The sequence below is a fragment of the Nuphar pumila genome, chromosome 1 (assembly GCF_984573655.1).
Source record: "Nuphar pumila chromosome 1, dmNupPumi1.hap1.1, whole genome shotgun sequence".
Lineage (NCBI taxonomy): Eukaryota > Viridiplantae > Streptophyta > Magnoliopsida > Nymphaeales > Nymphaeaceae > Nuphar > Nuphar pumila.
The window spans coordinates 134,305,180-134,322,342 of record NC_143249.1 but is presented as its reverse complement, the minus strand read 5'-3'; positions in this window follow the sequence as shown (position 1 = coordinate 134,322,342).

The window sequence follows — 17,163 nt, the reverse complement described above, 5'->3', positions numbered from 1 at the left end:
AAAGAAATTCGAGTCGGAACTCGAATTCCGGAGGAAAACTAGATTAACTAGAAGGAAAGAAGATTTGAGTCGGAACTCGAATCCCGAAGGAACACTAGACCGGTTAGAAGGAAAGGAAATTCGAGTCGGAACTCAAATCCCAGAGGAAAACTAGATCAACTAGAAGGAAAGACGATTCGAGTCGGAACTCAAATCCCGAAGAAAAACTAAACCGGTTAGAAGGAAAGGAAATTCGAGTCGGAACTCGAATCCCGGAGGAAAACTAGATCAACTAGAAAGAAAGAAGGTTCGAGTTGGAACTCGAATCCCGAAGGAAAACTAGATCAATGTGGACACTGAATCTTAAAGTGTACCAGTGCAATCACTGGATTTTAGAAATGTACCAATACAAGCATTATCTTTTGAAAAATTACAAGTACGAATACTGGGTTTTGGAAGATTACTAGTACGAGCACTGGATTTTGCAAGATTACCAGTACGAGCACTGGATTTTAAATGGTTACCAGTACGAGCACTGGGTTTTTAAAAGGTTACCAGTACGAGCACTGGGTTTTGAAAGATTACCAGCACGAACACTGAATTTTTGAAGAATTTCCAGCACGAACACTGGATTCTGAAGAATTACTAATTGATTTTGATGGAAGATTTTTAGTCTTCACCCACACGACGACTTGGACAACTATCGGGGCCTCAGGATTTATCCCTTACTCTGAATGGGTAGTTCGATGCAAATGCAAATTGATGCAGATGAATGCAGGTGAATGCAAATGAATGCATGCAAATGCAAATGAATGTAAATGGGTGCACATGCATGCAAGATGAGAGATTTGTTTGATCCTGCCTGCATACAGGGTATTTGTAGATAAAATAAAAAATTAAAAATGCCCCAGTGTAATGGGGGAAGAATATTTTGAACAAAAGGATAAATGATTGATGTTCGAAGAGCGCTCTCTGAAGGTGACACGACAACTGGCTTTTGATTGATTCAGAAGAGACTCGGAAGAGGTCATTCCTCATGAAAGAACATTTTGTAGAGAAGAAGAGTGAAAGGTGATATCAAATCTATGAGGAAAATGGATAATTTATTCAATTATTGAAAAGAAATAACAAGTTGGTAAGAAAATTGGGACTGTATTGTCCAAAAGCAAAATGATTAAAGATGACATAGCCTTGACTCTGTCAGTCTCTTGGAAAATTTGATCAGGATGGTCAACTGGTATTTTCCTCATCTCCAATAAGGATATTCTTGTCGATGCAATCTTGAATGATATTCTTCAGGACGAAACAATTCTCAGTGTCATGTCCTACTGCCCGATGAAATTTGCAAAAAATTTCTTTGAATCTGCCCATGATTGTTGCGGGATCCGCTGCTTTAGGTAAACGGATCATATCTTTTGCGAGCATGTATTCCAGAACACTCTCTAGTGTTTGCTCCAGAGGGGGGAACTTGCGATCCGTACTCCAGTCCTTGCGCTTTGGCTTTTCTTGATCTTTCTCTTTATGCTGAGAGCTAGATTGAAGAGGCCTATCATTGTTGGAGAACTTTTCCTTTTGGCCATCGGATCCCTCTGAATAGTGATCATGATTTTTCTTGTTGCTTTTGCTATCATTGGCAGAAAGAGTGAAGTGAGCCTTCAGAGATCCGACTGTATCTTTTGCAAGCATATATTCCAGAAAAGTCTCGAATATTTGATCCAATGGGGCCATCTTGCGATCCTGGTTCGGATCATCACGCCGCACCTCTTGTCGAGTGCTTGATTTCTGCTGAGACTTGGATAAGACAGTCGACTGGTATTCTTTCTTATTCACAACGAAGAAATTCTTGTCGATATGATCTTGGACAATGTTCTTGAAGACGAAACAGTGGTCAGTATCATGCCCTACCGCCCTATGGAATTTGCAGAACTGGTCTGTGAATCTTCCCATGATTGTAGGAGGATTTGTGACTCTTGGAAGCTTTACCAATTCCTTGGCCAACATATATTCAAGGATTTCATCGAGAGACTGCTCGAGAGGAGTAAACTGGCGATTGCAATCCCATCCGTCCCGCTTTATATTTTCTTTCCGTTGATTCAATTTTCCACTCTGCTTTAAAGATTTCTCTTTCTGACTTGTATGATTGTCTTTGTTATATTTGCACCCATCGCGGTTGGCATTGACAAAGAAGGCGAGATTCGTCTTCTTTTTTTAATCTTGATTATTCCTGACGGGTGTGATGCTCTTGTAGAGGTCTTTGCTCGTGAAGACCTTCTTGCCCTTATCGCGGGCTTCCAAATCTTTAATCTTCTTTGCCATTTTCTTCAGTTGTATTTGGACTGGATCATCCATTGCTTGATCTTTTAATTTATAGGTTGTCCCTTGTCTATGAGAGGATCTTTGAAGTGCTTGCTGAACTTCATACCCTTCATCGGTGTCACCTACCGATCCTGATTCATCAGATGTATCTTCCTGTTGGATATGTTTCTTGGATAGCTTCAGAACTTTCTTGACTGCCTGGCCTTTTGCCCTCTGCCTGACCTGAATCTTTTCTTTACTAGCTTCGGTTTGTTCTGCCAGCATTTTGGTCATCATTTCTTTAAACATGACATACATTTGGGGATCGATGCCATCATCCGCCTGCTGACCCTGATTCTGGATTGATCGAGGTGAGTCCATTTCTTCTTCTGAGGCTACTGAATATGGGACGCCTTCGACTGATGCAATTTTCTTTTCTGACCTCGTCTGAACCATTTAATATCATGAATACTCTCTGCAGAGAAAAATTGATGGTTAGGCTTTTGAAAGAGATTTGATTGGAGAAAAATATTTGTTGAGAATTTTGGTAGACAATTAAAAGAGTATTCCATTACTAGGGATTGAGTCATCGCTGGAGTTACGACAATTGCGCTGCTATTCTTTGCAAAATAAACAACTGGAAATATGTCTTGTTACCTAGGCGAGGTCGTCAAACCAAGATGAAATAAAGAATAAAGGAACTTTATTGAAAATATGATTTTAATAACACACTTGACAGAGGGGAGGCAGACAGACAATTTTCCACCACTCCTGATAATCAGAGGACACTCAAGGACCAGGAAAATAGTGAGAGTAACAAAAGAATCCCAGCCATGTCTAGCATAATGGTATGCTCCGGACCACTAATCTGATGTGAGATCGAACTCTGGCAAGATCCCTAATAATAGACGAATTTTTAAACGCTTCTGTCTCTGAGAGAACTGCCTGACACACCGCTCTGGATGGTAGTATGCGCATTAGAATGGGCCAAGTAGCCTGAACCGCTTGCCGTATGCGTAAGTGTATCTGGGAGGTGATTCCTGACGATCAAAGTAGTCCCATACGACTTCTTCCTCCTGATGGTTATCGATGAAGAATCGGTATCGCGCAACTGGAAGAAGCTTTTCACCATTGTATCTGAATGAGCTGGCTCGGGCTGGCATATGCCGGAGGAACCAAGATTATAATGCGTAGGTGCACCCTTCGACTAGAATGGATTCTCCGAGTGTGAAACGGGTCAACCCCCGGTACAGAAAGGCGAGTGCGGCCATGGCTATGGAGAGGTGGCTGGTCTGTCGACTTCCCCACCTTCGCAGAAGTTGAACTATCCTGATATTCATGTAATTCCGTCTGTCTGGAAAGAGAGCTAATCCTAGTGTGCATAGGACCATCGCGTGCTGGATTCTCTCTCGGGCTGTTCGAGATAAGGAACTGACTTCCACAAATGCCCCATACTGTCTGTAGATTTCGAGCAGGTCCACATATTCATTTCCATCCTCTTTGATCAGCGGCCAAGACTTGCGTCCTGTCATGCGAGCTAAAGCGTCTTGGGGATCCAGACCCTTGACATTAATAAAAAATTGTTTCTCCAATGGATCTCCAGGCTGACCGGCTGGCTCGGGTAATCCCATAATTTCTGAAAATTCATCTATCAGCAATGTCATCTCTCCCCATGGGAACCAGAAAGTAGAAGTGCTCGGATTCCATCGTTCTGCTAGTGCATGGATCAAATTGTCGTTGACTGTCTGCTTTCCCACTGCGAATGTCAGTTCTAACCCACAATCGTCCAAGTGGTCCGGAAACATTCGAGAGAAGTTCTTGAACCATGAATAGTACCACCGGAGAAAGAAGGATCTGGTGCTGAGGACTCGATGTTCAGGAATACCTTGTCGCACCTCGTAGGAGATGTGACCCTCAGGGAAGACTGAATCAAGCTGACTGGATGCCATCAGACTGGAAGACATAGAAAATTGGAATAAGACTTTGGGGAAATATGAGGATTTTGAAAAAAATGCAGGCAGGATAAAAATAAAGTAGGGAATTCGAGATCCAGAAGAAAGAAATGATGAAAAATCACCTGGAGTTTTGAAGAAAATTAAGGGAAATTTGGAAAATCGTTCAGGGTTTGATGAAATATGAAGAAATACTTCATAATATGGAAAATGAAGTATTTGAAAAATCGTCCAAGGTTTAAAACATGGACAATATATGGAAATGGATTGGGGATTTCTGAAAAACCGTCCAGTATTTTGGAAAATTGGGAAAATATGAAAAATAACAAAGAAATGACTATAACGCATTCAATTACATCCTGCACAAACAAGTATGCACATACAGGACTCCCTAAAAGTTGACTCTAGATGCACAAGTTTTGAAATAGTTGTAGGACCTTAATCCTAACTCTAAGGTTCAGATCATCTGTGTCCAATCATGCTATGCCGATATACTCAAGCCAAGGCTCGATGTGCGTGGCATAAAATCAATTTCTCTGATTCTAGGTTCAAGTTTACCAACATCCTTGAGCACCTGCCGATATACGTTGGACTATTGCCCTTGGTATGTGGCAGGGGGGTGTTAACCCAAATAGGTGGCCCAGTTGTGAGGCTCTGTCCCGAACTATGGTTCTGGAAGAGAGCCCAGCAACGTGAAGACCGGGACAATATAGGTGGGGTGGTTTTTGAAAAATATGAGCACATGCAAGCAAATAGAATGCTCTAAGTCCTAAAGAGATAGATTTTTGAAAAATTTGAAGAAGCAAGCATTGTTTTCATACAATTTCTAGATTGAGGAGGATTGTATTAGACCTAAGTCTATGTGAGCATGAATAATTTCCTCCTCAATATGGTCCTACCAAACCATACTTAGTTTACATGTAGTCCATGTCAGCTGGGTTCAAGTCTAGGCTCCTAGGTTCACATGATATTATAAAGTAAAAGCTGACATTCCATGGAACACGATTTTGACAATTTGAACTAAGCAAAGCATTAGATTGATCAGGCGAAGACAGGTCCCATCACGGTCGCCAAACCTGTTATCATCGCAAAATTTCTACTATTGCTAGTCAAACTGACCTTTGAAAAAGATTTTGAAAATAACTCGCCTCCGTTTTAAAATGCGGGATAATTCCGAAGAATGGGACTCGCCTGTCGGTATAAGGTTCAACCGTTCCTGACGCCTTTACCAGGGGTAATTGAACCAAGGATCAATCTACTGCTTTGCTCTGTTCAACTTGTCTAAACCATATTCTAATTCCTAAATGCACAAAGAATCAGGCATGTGCTATGAATTTCTGAAAATGCATATTTGAAAACATGATGTTTGCTTCAAAGATTGGAAAATATTTGGAAAATAAACTCTTTGAAAATCGTGAATCATGATTGAGATACTGTATTTGAGATAGTGAAAATCGATTTCTGAAGAAATACAAGGATTTTGTGAAAATCGATTTTGAGAAATGTGAAATAGCTTTGGAAAACTTGATTTCTTTGAATTCAAACTTTGAAATTGAAAATATAACTTAGAAAAATCGAATTTTGAACTTGGGAAAATACTTGAAATACCATTTGAAAGCTTAGAGTTTTGAGAAAATCGATTTTAGAATAAGACTCAGAGATTTTGAGAAAATTGATTTCTCTGAATTGAAATTGGAATTTGCAAATGAATGAATTGAATGAATATGGATTTGAAAGACTTGATTTTGAGGAATTGAGAAAATCCTTTTTGTATTTTTGAGAAATGCAGTGCATTTTGAAGTTAACCTAAGAGTGTAGGTTGAATGTGGCTAATACGAAGATTACAAATCTGGGTCTCATTCGTATTCTGACTATGGCCATAAATACAAATTCCACCAAGTTTGTTAACTCCATAAGAGCTAGTGCACGTGCCATTCGTGTAGACCATAGTGAATTTATAAAGAATGTGCATGAATGACAAACATAGCAGTTATATATCAAAGCTTAAAACTATCTGCAATGCAAATCATAATCTATGCAGGAATTTAAATTCGTATTCCAAAGTTTAATTACAAATTACATCACTATTGAAATTTAAATACATGAAAAATAAAATTTTCAATGTACCTGCAAAACTAGAAAACTTGTTAGTGAAAATATGTTGGCTTTTCTAGATTTATCGAGTAATATCTGGAAATTACTGGATTTTGCTAGGTATAAGCCTTTTTGCCATGATTCCCTTATATAAACTTGATAAAATATGAAATAAGATTGAATAAATATGAAAATGGAATTTAAAATTTTGAAATTAGGGTCAAAATGACCAAAATACTTCTGATAGCAAGACTATGGCCTAGAAATCAGGGTTTTTAGAAAGATATTTTGTAAAATGCAAATTTTGAAATACAAATAAGGATAAATTAACTCAAATATGATATGACATGATCAAAAATATAAAATTTAGGGTTAGGGATTTCTAAATTGAGGTCAAATGACCAAATTGCCCCCGATAGCAAGACTATGGCCTTGAAATCAAGGTTTTCTAAAATAGATTTTGGTAAAAAATTGAGATTTATGATTGAAAGAAGCATAAAATCAAACACAAAATATCCTAATATGATTAGAAACATAAACAAACCCTAAAACTACACACTTATGCACGAAAATCAAGAAATATCACCAAAATTGTAATTTTATCAGTGTTTTTGCATCTTTCAGGTATCCTGTTTTGCAATTTTATTAATTTAGACATCAAATGAATTCTAAATTTCATAAAAATTGGCAGAGACACTTATTATAACCCTAGAATCATATTGGAATTACAAAAATAATTTTTTGACATTATTTTAATCAGAAAATTGCATTAACAACCTAAAATAAGCTATTTTTAACCTAGGTCACATATCAGTTTCAGAGTTAGACCCGAATCAAAGGTCAATCCTCCATGAAAACTTCTGAAATTTTACATAGACAGACTAGGAAGAAAAACAGAGATTTCCCAATTTAGAAATCGGAAAAATCATCTCCGGTTAGGGAGAAACTCTTCCGGCAATCTGAACTAAAATATAACAAATCTAACAGGGGTTAAAACAGCTACTTAGGATTGAAAATACAGAAATAAATAGCAAACCTAATCAAAACTTTCTGAAGTTTTAGAAGTGATTAGTGAACAGAAAAATAACAATACTCACTTTTTACAGATCATGAATCAGATCTGTGGTTTGGGATTGATGAATAACACAAGTCTGATTAGGGTTTTGATAAACCCTAACGAGTTTTAAATTTAAAATCAGATTCTCTCACAGAGGAAAAATACTAAACAGATATCAAAAAATCTCAAAATCGGATATAGGATGAGAAAAATATCATAACAGCAAGTTACCCTTTTGATTCTAACAACGATTTTAATGTTTTAAAAACCCGATTTGATGTCTGATTTTTCTGACAGGGTTCCCGAATCCCAAAATCTCTGATTTTTTTACAATAGTTCATTTACACATCCATGTATCATATATAAAAAAATCAGCAATCAACAACGAATATTTCAATACAAAATAACAAGCTTTTTTCTGATCTAAGCTTAAAACACACAGAAATTTGATAAAACCTAATAAAGCATGCATTAATCCATGAAAACAATAAAGAAAATACCAAAACAGTAAAATAAAATTGATTTCTAAGCTGGAGAATGTATAATAAACATGAATAAGCTAAGAAATAAATAAAATACAGGGAATCAATGGCTGGAATTTGATATTACCTTTAAAAGCATGGATTTAACCCATTAAAAGGGTAAATCACATGTTTTTTTGGTTAATAATGTAAAGACCCATGTTAAAATTGATTCTAATGGATTAGAATCCCTGTAAACACCATGAAATAGAGTTAGATCACTTTCTTGAACCTTTTTTGAGGTCCTTGGACTTGAATTCATGGTTTAATCCATGGAATAGATGGTATTAATGGCTAAAATTGATTTAAAACTATTAAAAACATTAAATAAAAGCTAAAAATTAAAAAAAACAATTACCTTGAGGTTGCTGCAATGGAGGAAGGCTGGAGAGGAGAGAGAGGCTCCAAGAATTGCTCAAGAGGTGGCTGGAAAAATTGACCCCCTATGGGTCTCAATTTATAGAAATTTTTAGGTTTTGAAAATTAATAGTTTTGAAAATTTTGGACTCTTCTAAGGGGGGGCGATTTTTGTAGAGGATTACCTATATACCCCTTGCCTAAATTATCCTAATTAATACCTAATTAACCCCTAGCTAAGCCTAAAAAATCCCCAAATGTGATGCCACTTGGCATTTTCCACATTTGGGTTTTTAAAAGTCCTTTTAAAAACCTTTAAAAACACTAGTTTTAAAATCCAAACTTCAAAATGAGTTTTTTTAAAATAACTTTTGACTCTTCTAAACCTCTAACACTAACCAAGACACCGACTAACCCTAGTCTAGCCCTGACTTACTCGAATATGGCACCACCCCGAGTGGGCCCTACTTGAGTTTTTCAAAAAGCGATTTTAAAACTTGAAATTGAGAAAGTTTTCAAATGATTTTCATAAGTAAACTTTGAAATTAAAATTTTTGAAATGGCATATGGTCCTAACTGGGTCAGGACTCCTCTGGATATAGTACCAACTGAGTGGGCCCACATCAAGTTTTGCAAATTTTGGAATAAACACTGAAAATACCTTTGAAAAGGGGTTAAAATCAATAATTGAAATTCAAGATTTTTGAAAACAGAGTCTCAAGCGAACTGGAACTCCAGGTTAGAGTCCTGAACTCTTAGAACTCTGAGATTTTGAATTTTAAAATCCTAATGAAGGAGTTTTTGAAAAGATTTAATCAAAAATAGTGAAACAAGTCAGAAAATACAGTCAGGGTTAGACTCCTAACTCGATCAGAACTCTGAAATAGAGTCCTGAATTAACTGGACTCTACAAAATGACCTAAATTTTGAAAACAAATAGAAAGAAATGCAGATGGAATTAAAAACAGACTTCAAAACAGACTCCTGACTGGACTAGGACTCCAAGACAGAGTCCTGATCGGACTGAAACTCTAGAATTTTTTTGGTATTTTCTGAAAAACAGTTGAAAGAACTTGTCAAAACAGTGAAAATAATAACAAGTGTTGAAATAGAACAGAGTTCTGATTCAACAGAGACTCTGAGAACAGAGTCCTGATTGAACTAGGACTCTCAGATTTTTGGATTTTCTTAGAAAACAAATGAGAGGATTTTGAAAAACAATTAAAAATAGGATGAAATTGAAGTTTTGGTTCAGAGTCCTGATCTGATTAGGACTCTGAGAAAGAGTTCTGATTTGATAAGAACTATAAGAATTTTGGTTTTCTGATGAGTAAATGATGAATATTAAGCAAAGCTTTTGAAAACCAGTGAAAATGAAGTGAGAAAATCAATTTTGGATAGTGTCTTACTCCGATCAGGACTCTGGGGTAGAGTCCTGATTTGATCAGGACTCTGAGATAAAACCTCAGAATTTTAAAATTCTTTGATAAAAGTGTAATAGTTTTGGTAGATTGAAAGATTTTTGAAAGATTCTATCAAAATTGAAATCAGGATCAGAGTCCTGATCCAACTAGGACTCTCTGAACAAAGTCCTGTTTTGACTGAAACTCTGAGTTTCTGACTCATTTTGAAAGATTTTGAAAGATTTGATTGAAAATGGATAAAAATAGCTGTAAAAGATTAGAGTCCCAATCCAATTGAAACTCTGAAGAATAGTACTGATCCTACTGGACTCTTGAAGAAGAGTCCTGATCCAACTAGAACTCTAAATATTTGGCCAAAACAGAAGATTTTAAAAGGTTTTCTCCGAAAATAGTTAAAAAGGTAGTGAAAAGTAGAGTTCTGATCTGATTGAACTCTGGAAAAAGAGTCTTGATCCAACAGGACTCTGAAATTTTTGGAGATTTTTGACAAGTAAAGGAATCCAGAAGCGACACCACCTAAATGGGTCTCATCTGAGAATTGAAATCAACTGAAATTGAGTTTGAAATGAATCCAGATTGTTTTCTGAGAAAATATTTCAAAATATAAAGTCCTGGGGTTGGAAAATGACAGAATATTGAATAAAAACCCAGGTTTTGAAATTGATTTTTGAAAGAAAAGCTTTAAAACTCAATTCTGGATTGAATATTTTGAAAACAAGAATGCTGGATCTCGAGAATGAGATGTAATGACATGCAATGCTATGCAATGCACTGAAATGGTATGCTGAATTCATGCAGTGATATCCAATGACACAGGAAATATTGACACTGAATGAGGATAAAAATTTGGGGTGTTTACAGATGTCCCTCTTTGCTACTAAGTTGGTTGTAAGCCGAGCTTAGTGGCAAAGAAAACACACCAAATTTGGACTATAAAAATGCCCCAGTTAGATGAATCTGACTGGGTATGAAGGAATTAGTTCAAGTGATGATGGTAGATATAGAATGAAAATAAGGAGAAAATTTTACTTCAAAAAGAAGTGAGATTCAGGTTTTGCATTTAACCTGGATGGGACGGAAAATACCTCGTGTAGAAACGAAGCTCAGGTTTGACCCTTAACCTGACTAGGAAATGAAATACCTCATCAAAATGAAGCTCAGGTTTGTACCCTTATCCTGACTGGAAAATGAAATACCTCATCAAAGGAGGCTCAGGTTTGTACCCTTATCTTGATCGGGCAATGAAATAGCTCATCAAAGGAGGCTCAGATTTGTACCCTTAACCTGATCGGGCAGAAAATGAACGAAATCCTCGAAAGAAGAGACCGTGATGGAACCTTCAGATTTTGCACAATAAATCCGACAGGGGTTTTGCAAAAGGATGGAATTGGGGTCCCTAAAGTTCGAAAAGGGGTTTGATTTTGGGCGCCTCATTGCTGAGACTAAGTAACTTTTGAAATTGCCTTTTGCTGGAATTGGTGGCTTAACCTCAAGCCAAAATTGGACTGTCTATGGTGGGACAGTGGGGACACAGGGAAGTGTGTGAATCTGAGAGCCTAGGCGCTCAGATTATACTAGAGAAGGGAAGGAATCTTGAAAACTCCCGTTATCAAGTCCTAAAAGGGATAACAACTGATGTCAGGATGCGCCAAAGATGAACCTCAAGCTCTCGCTTTACGTCAGGATAGCTAGAAAATATTGTCAAAATGTTGAAAATTATTGTTGATTCGAAATAATTGAAAATGATGCACATAGTTTTTGAAAATATTACATCTTTTCTACCTAAAGTATTACCTCCAACTGGGCTTAACTCCGTAGAATCAGGATTTGAATTCAAATTGCTTAAGATTGGCTTTCTTTCAAGGAAGCTATCAATTTCCTTGATATGAACAGAAAAGTGAGTATTCTTGATATTGCGAGAGCTATTGGTGAAAGAATATTGATAGAAGAATTTCAAAAAATTAAAGAAGATTCTTGGTAGATTCAGCAGTCTGATATCCTGAGATTCTTTTCTCATGATGATCTTTCTGCACTCTCTTTTTAACAGAATTGGAGCTCTCTTGGGTTTTTCGGGAATTACATCATCCTTCATTTTGAAGATGTCCTGACTTTTTTCTCTTCTTTTTGGAAGGGTATGTCACAAACTCCTTCATCTCAGAGATGTTCTGATCCTTCTTTTCTCTCAGGGATTATCTTGATGATTATTGGCTCATTGGTCGAGGATCTCTTGATGATAGCGAGAATTAAATATCCATTAGGGTTTGTCGGTAGGCTCATCGCATCTGCCTTCATCTCGACAGTGCTCTGGACTTTCCCTGGAAGGATCCGTCACAAACTCCATCATCTTGGAGATGTTTCAAATCTTCTTTGGCCCCATGGATCTACTCACCTAATTCGCCTTCATCTTGACGACAGTTGAGAGATCCCTTTTGCAGATATTTAATTACAGCTTAGGCGATTGAGGAGATATAGAGATTGAGTGGATTTTTCTGTATCACCCAGGATATTTTGACTGCTTTATTTTTCAAGAAAGGTCTTTAAAAATATGCCATTGACTGCGATCAATATCAATCACTCATGGCTTTGCAACAACAATGAATATTCTTTGCTGGCCATATCGCGGATTTATCCTTCATCCTTTTGGTTGGCCAATAGAAAGATTTTGAACTTTGAATCTTTTTTCGCGAAAGCTTTGTCCTTTCAAAAGTAATACTGAGGGTATTCTGAGGTAATAATTTTGTGCAAAAAAAATTTTTAAAATCAACAAATATTTGATGACAAATTGGCAAAGTTTTCTTGAAATCTCTTGTGAAAGCAAGCATTTGAGGCATAACGCAACACATCCATGACAGAAACTCTCTTCTCCTTTCCCCAAAGGAGATGATTTCGAAATTGGAATTAGAAATTACTCCTCTCTTCCCTGAAAAGAAGGTGTTTGCAAAACGAACTTTCAAAGAGAAATTAAGCTTTCGTCAAAACTTCCTAACATTAGGCTTCTCTTATGGAAAGGGGGTTGGTATTGGTGAGGTCAGTGAATTGGTCATGAAGGAGCGAGTTCATCACACTCTCCCTGAAAAGAGGGTCCTTCACGATGAAATGGCCTAGTCTGAAATTATGGTCACAAGGAAAGCGAACTTCCGTCGAAGCTCTCCCAGAACTAAGGGTTCCTTGTATGAAATTGGAATTTTGTTTTGCAAACGGTTCACAAAGACACGAGTCCCTTCAAACTCAACCTGGAAAGGGGCTAAGTGAACGAATTGGATAGCATGCGAAAAGAACGAGCTCCCTCGAACTCTCCCTATACAAAGGGTCTCTCGCAAGAGAAAATTATTCGAATTGGTATTGGATGACCAAAAGGTCGAAATTTGGAAGTTGGAATTTTGAATTTTTGAAATTTGAATTTTGATATTTGAAATTAGAAATTGGAAGTTTGGAATTTGGAAATTGGAAATTTGAAAGTTTGAAATTCGAAATTTGAAATTTGAAATTGGAAATTGGAAATTGGAAATTGGAAATTGATTGACCTAAAATCAAAATTGGAAATTTGAAATTTGAAGTTTGAAATTTTAAATTGGAAATTGGAAATTTGGAAATTTGGAAATTTGAAATTTGGTAATTGGGAATTTAAAAATTGGAAATTGATTGACTCAAAAGGTCGACATTTGAAATTGGAAATTGGATGACCTGGAGGTCAAAATTATGAATTGGTTTACTGGGAACGACATGGGTTCTGTAGGGATTCAGCCTAAGAACAACATTGGTTCAATTGAGAATGGCATTGGTTTCGCAGGGGTTTGACCTACGAACTATCAATTCCATAGGGATTTAACCTAAGAATCATAGTTTAAGAAGGAATGATTCCAACTTGTGAGCTTTGAATGGACCAGGTGTTAAACTGGGTTTTTGAGGGAAGATTCGAATCGGAATTCAACTCTTCAAGGAAAAACTAGATGAATTGGATTTTGAAAGAAAATTCGAGTCGGAACTCGGATCTTCTAGACCAACTCGCAGGATAGTTTGAGTAGAAGTTCAAACTTTTAAAGGAAAGCTAGGCAGATTGGATTTGGAAGAAAATTCAAGTCGGAACTCTAATTTTCTAGACCAACTCTGAAGGAAAAAAAAACTCGGGTCGGAACCCGAATCTCTGAAGGAAAACTAAATTCATTGTGGAAGGGAAAAAAATTTGAGTCGGAACTCGAATCCTGAAGGAAAGGTAGATCAATTTGGAAGGAAAAGAAATTCGAGTCGGAACTCGAATTCCGGAGGAAAACTAGATTAACTAGAATGAAAGAAGATTTGAGTCGGAACTCAAATCCCGAAGGAACACTAGACCGGTTAGAAGGAAAGGAAATTCGAGTCATAACTCAAATCCTAGAGGAAAACTAGATCAACTAGAAGGAAAGACGATTCGAGTCGGAACTCAAATCCCGAAGGAAAACTAAACCGGTTAGAAGGAAAGGAAATTCGAGTCGAAACTCGAATCCCGGAGGAAAACTAGATCAACTATAAAGAAAGAAGGTTCGAGTTGGAACTCGAATCCCGAAGGAAAACTAGATCAATGTGGACATTGAATCTTAAAGTGTACCAGTGCAATCACCGGATTTCAGAAATGTACCAATACAAGCATTATGTTTTGAAAAATTACCAGTACGAATACTGGGTTTTGGAAGATTACTAGTACGAGCACTGGATTTTGCAAGATTACCAGTACGAGCACTGGATTTTAAATGGTTACCAGTACGAGCACTGGGTTTTTAAAAGGTTACCAATACGAGCACTGGGTTTTGAAAGATTACCAGCACGAACACTGGATTTTTGAAGAATTTCCAGCACGAACACTGGATTCTGAAGAATTACTAATTGATTTTGATGGAAGATTTTTAGTCTTCACCCACACGATGACTTGGACAACTATCGAGGCCTCAGGATATATCCCTTACCCTGAATGGGTAGTTCAATGCAAATGCAAATTGATGCAGGTGAATGCAAATGAATGCATGCAAATGCAAATGAATGTAAATGGGTGCACATGCATGCAAGATGAGAGATTTGTTTGATCCTGCCTGCATACAGGGTATTTGTAGATAAAATAAAAAATTAAAAATGCCCCAGTGTAATGGGGGAAGAATATTTTGAACAAAAGGATAAATGATTGATGTTCGAAGAGCGCTCTCTGAAGGTGACACGGCAACTGGCTTTTGATTGATTCAGAAGAGACTCGGAAGAGGTCATTCCTCATGAAAGAACATTTTGTAGAGAAGAAGAGTGAAAGGTGATATCAAGTCTATGAGGAAAATGGATAATTTATTCAATTATTGAAAAGAAATAACAAGTTGGTAAGAAAACTGGGACTGTATTGTCCAAAAGCAAAATGATTAAAGATGACATAGCCATGACTCTGTCAGTCTCTTGGAAAACTTGATCAGGATGGTCAACTAGTATTTTCCTCATCTCCAATAAGGATATTCTTGTCGATGCAATCTTGAATGATATTATTCAGGACGAAACAATTCTCAGTGTCATGTCCTACTGCCCGATGAAATTTGCAAAATTTTTTTGTGAATCTGCCCATGATTGTTGCGGGATCCGCTGCTTTAGGTAAACGGATCATATCTTTTGCGAGCATGTATTCCAGAACACTCTCTAGTGTTTGGTCCAGAGGGGGGAACTTTCGATCCGTACTCCAGTCCTTGCGCTTTGGCTTTTCTTGAACTTTCTCTTTATGCTGAGGGCTAGATTGAAGAGGCCTATCATTGTTGGAGAACTTTCCCTTTTGGCCCTCGAATCCCTCTGAATAGTGATCATGATTTTTCTTGTTGCTTTTGCTATCATTGGCAGAAAGAATGAAGTGAGCCTTCAGAGATCTGACTGTATCTTTTGCAAGCATATATTCCAAAAAAGTCTCGAATATTTGATCCAATGGGGCCATCTTGCGATCCTGGTTTGGATCATCACGCCGCACCTCTTGTCGAGTGCTTGATTTCTGCTGAGACTTGGATAAGACAGTCGACTGGTATTCTTTCTTATTCTTAACAAAGAAATTCTTGTCGATATGATCTTGGACAATGTTTTTGAAGACGAAACAGTGGTCGGTATCATGCCCTACCGCCCTATGGAATTTGCAGAACTGGTCTGTGAATCTTCCCATGATTGTAGAAGGATTTGTGACTCTTGGAAGCTTTACCAATTCCTTGGCCAACATATATTCAAGGATTTCATCGAGAGACTGCTCGAGAGGAGTAAACTGGCGATTGCAATCCCAGCCGTCCCACTTTATCTTTTCTTTCTGTTGATTCAATTTTCCACTCTGCTTTAAAGATTTCTCTTTCTGACTTGTATGATTGTCTTTGTTATCTTTGCACCCATCGCGGTTGGCATTGACAAAGAAGGCGGGATTCGTCTTCTTTTTTTAATCTTGATTATTCCTGACGGGTGTGATGCTCTTGTAGAGGTCTTTGCTCGTGAAGACCTTCTTGCCCTTATCGCGGGCTTCCAAATCTTTAATCTTCTTTGCCATTTTCTTCAGTTGTATTTGGACTGGATCATCCATTGCTTGATCTTTTAATTTATAGGTTGTCCATTGTCTATGAGTGGATCTTTGAAGTGCTTGTTGAACTTCATACCCTTCATCGGTGTCACCTACCGATCCTGATTCATCAGATGTATCTTCCTATTGGATATGTTTCTTGGATAGCTTCAGAACTTTCTTGACTGCCTGGCCTTTTTCCCTCTACCTGACCTGAATCTTTTCTGTACTAGCTTCGGTTTGTTCTGCCAGCATTTTGGTCATCATTTCTTTGAACATGACATACATTTGGGGATTGATGCCATCATTCGCCTGCTGACCCTGACTCTGGATTGATCGAGGTGAGTCCATTTCTTCTTCTGAGGCTACTGAATATGCGACGCCTTCGACTGATGCAATTTTCTTTTCTGACCTCGTCTGAACCATTTAATATCACGAATACTCTCTGCAGGGCAAAATTGATGGTTAGGCTTTTGAAAGAGATTTGATTGGAGAAAAAGATTTGTTGAGAATTTTGGTAGACAATTAAAAGAGTATCCCATTACTAGGGATTGAGTCGTCTCTGAAGTTACGACAATTGCGCTGCTATTCTTTGCAAAATAAACAACTGGAAATATGCCTTGTTACCTAGGCGAGGTCGTCAAACCAAGATGAAATAAAGAATAAAGGAACTTTATTGAAAATATGATTTTAATAACACACTTGACAGAGGGGAGGCAGACAGACAATTTTCCACCACTCCTGATAATCAGAGGACACTCAAGGACCAGGAAAAATAGTGAGAGTAACAAAAGAATCCCAGCCATGTCTAGCATAATGGTATGCTCCGGACCACTGATCTGATGTGAGATCGAACTCTGGCAAGATCCCTGATAATAGACGAATTTTTACGCGCTTCTTTCTCTGAGAGAACTGCCTAACACACCGCTCTGGATGGTAGTATGCGCATTAGAATGGG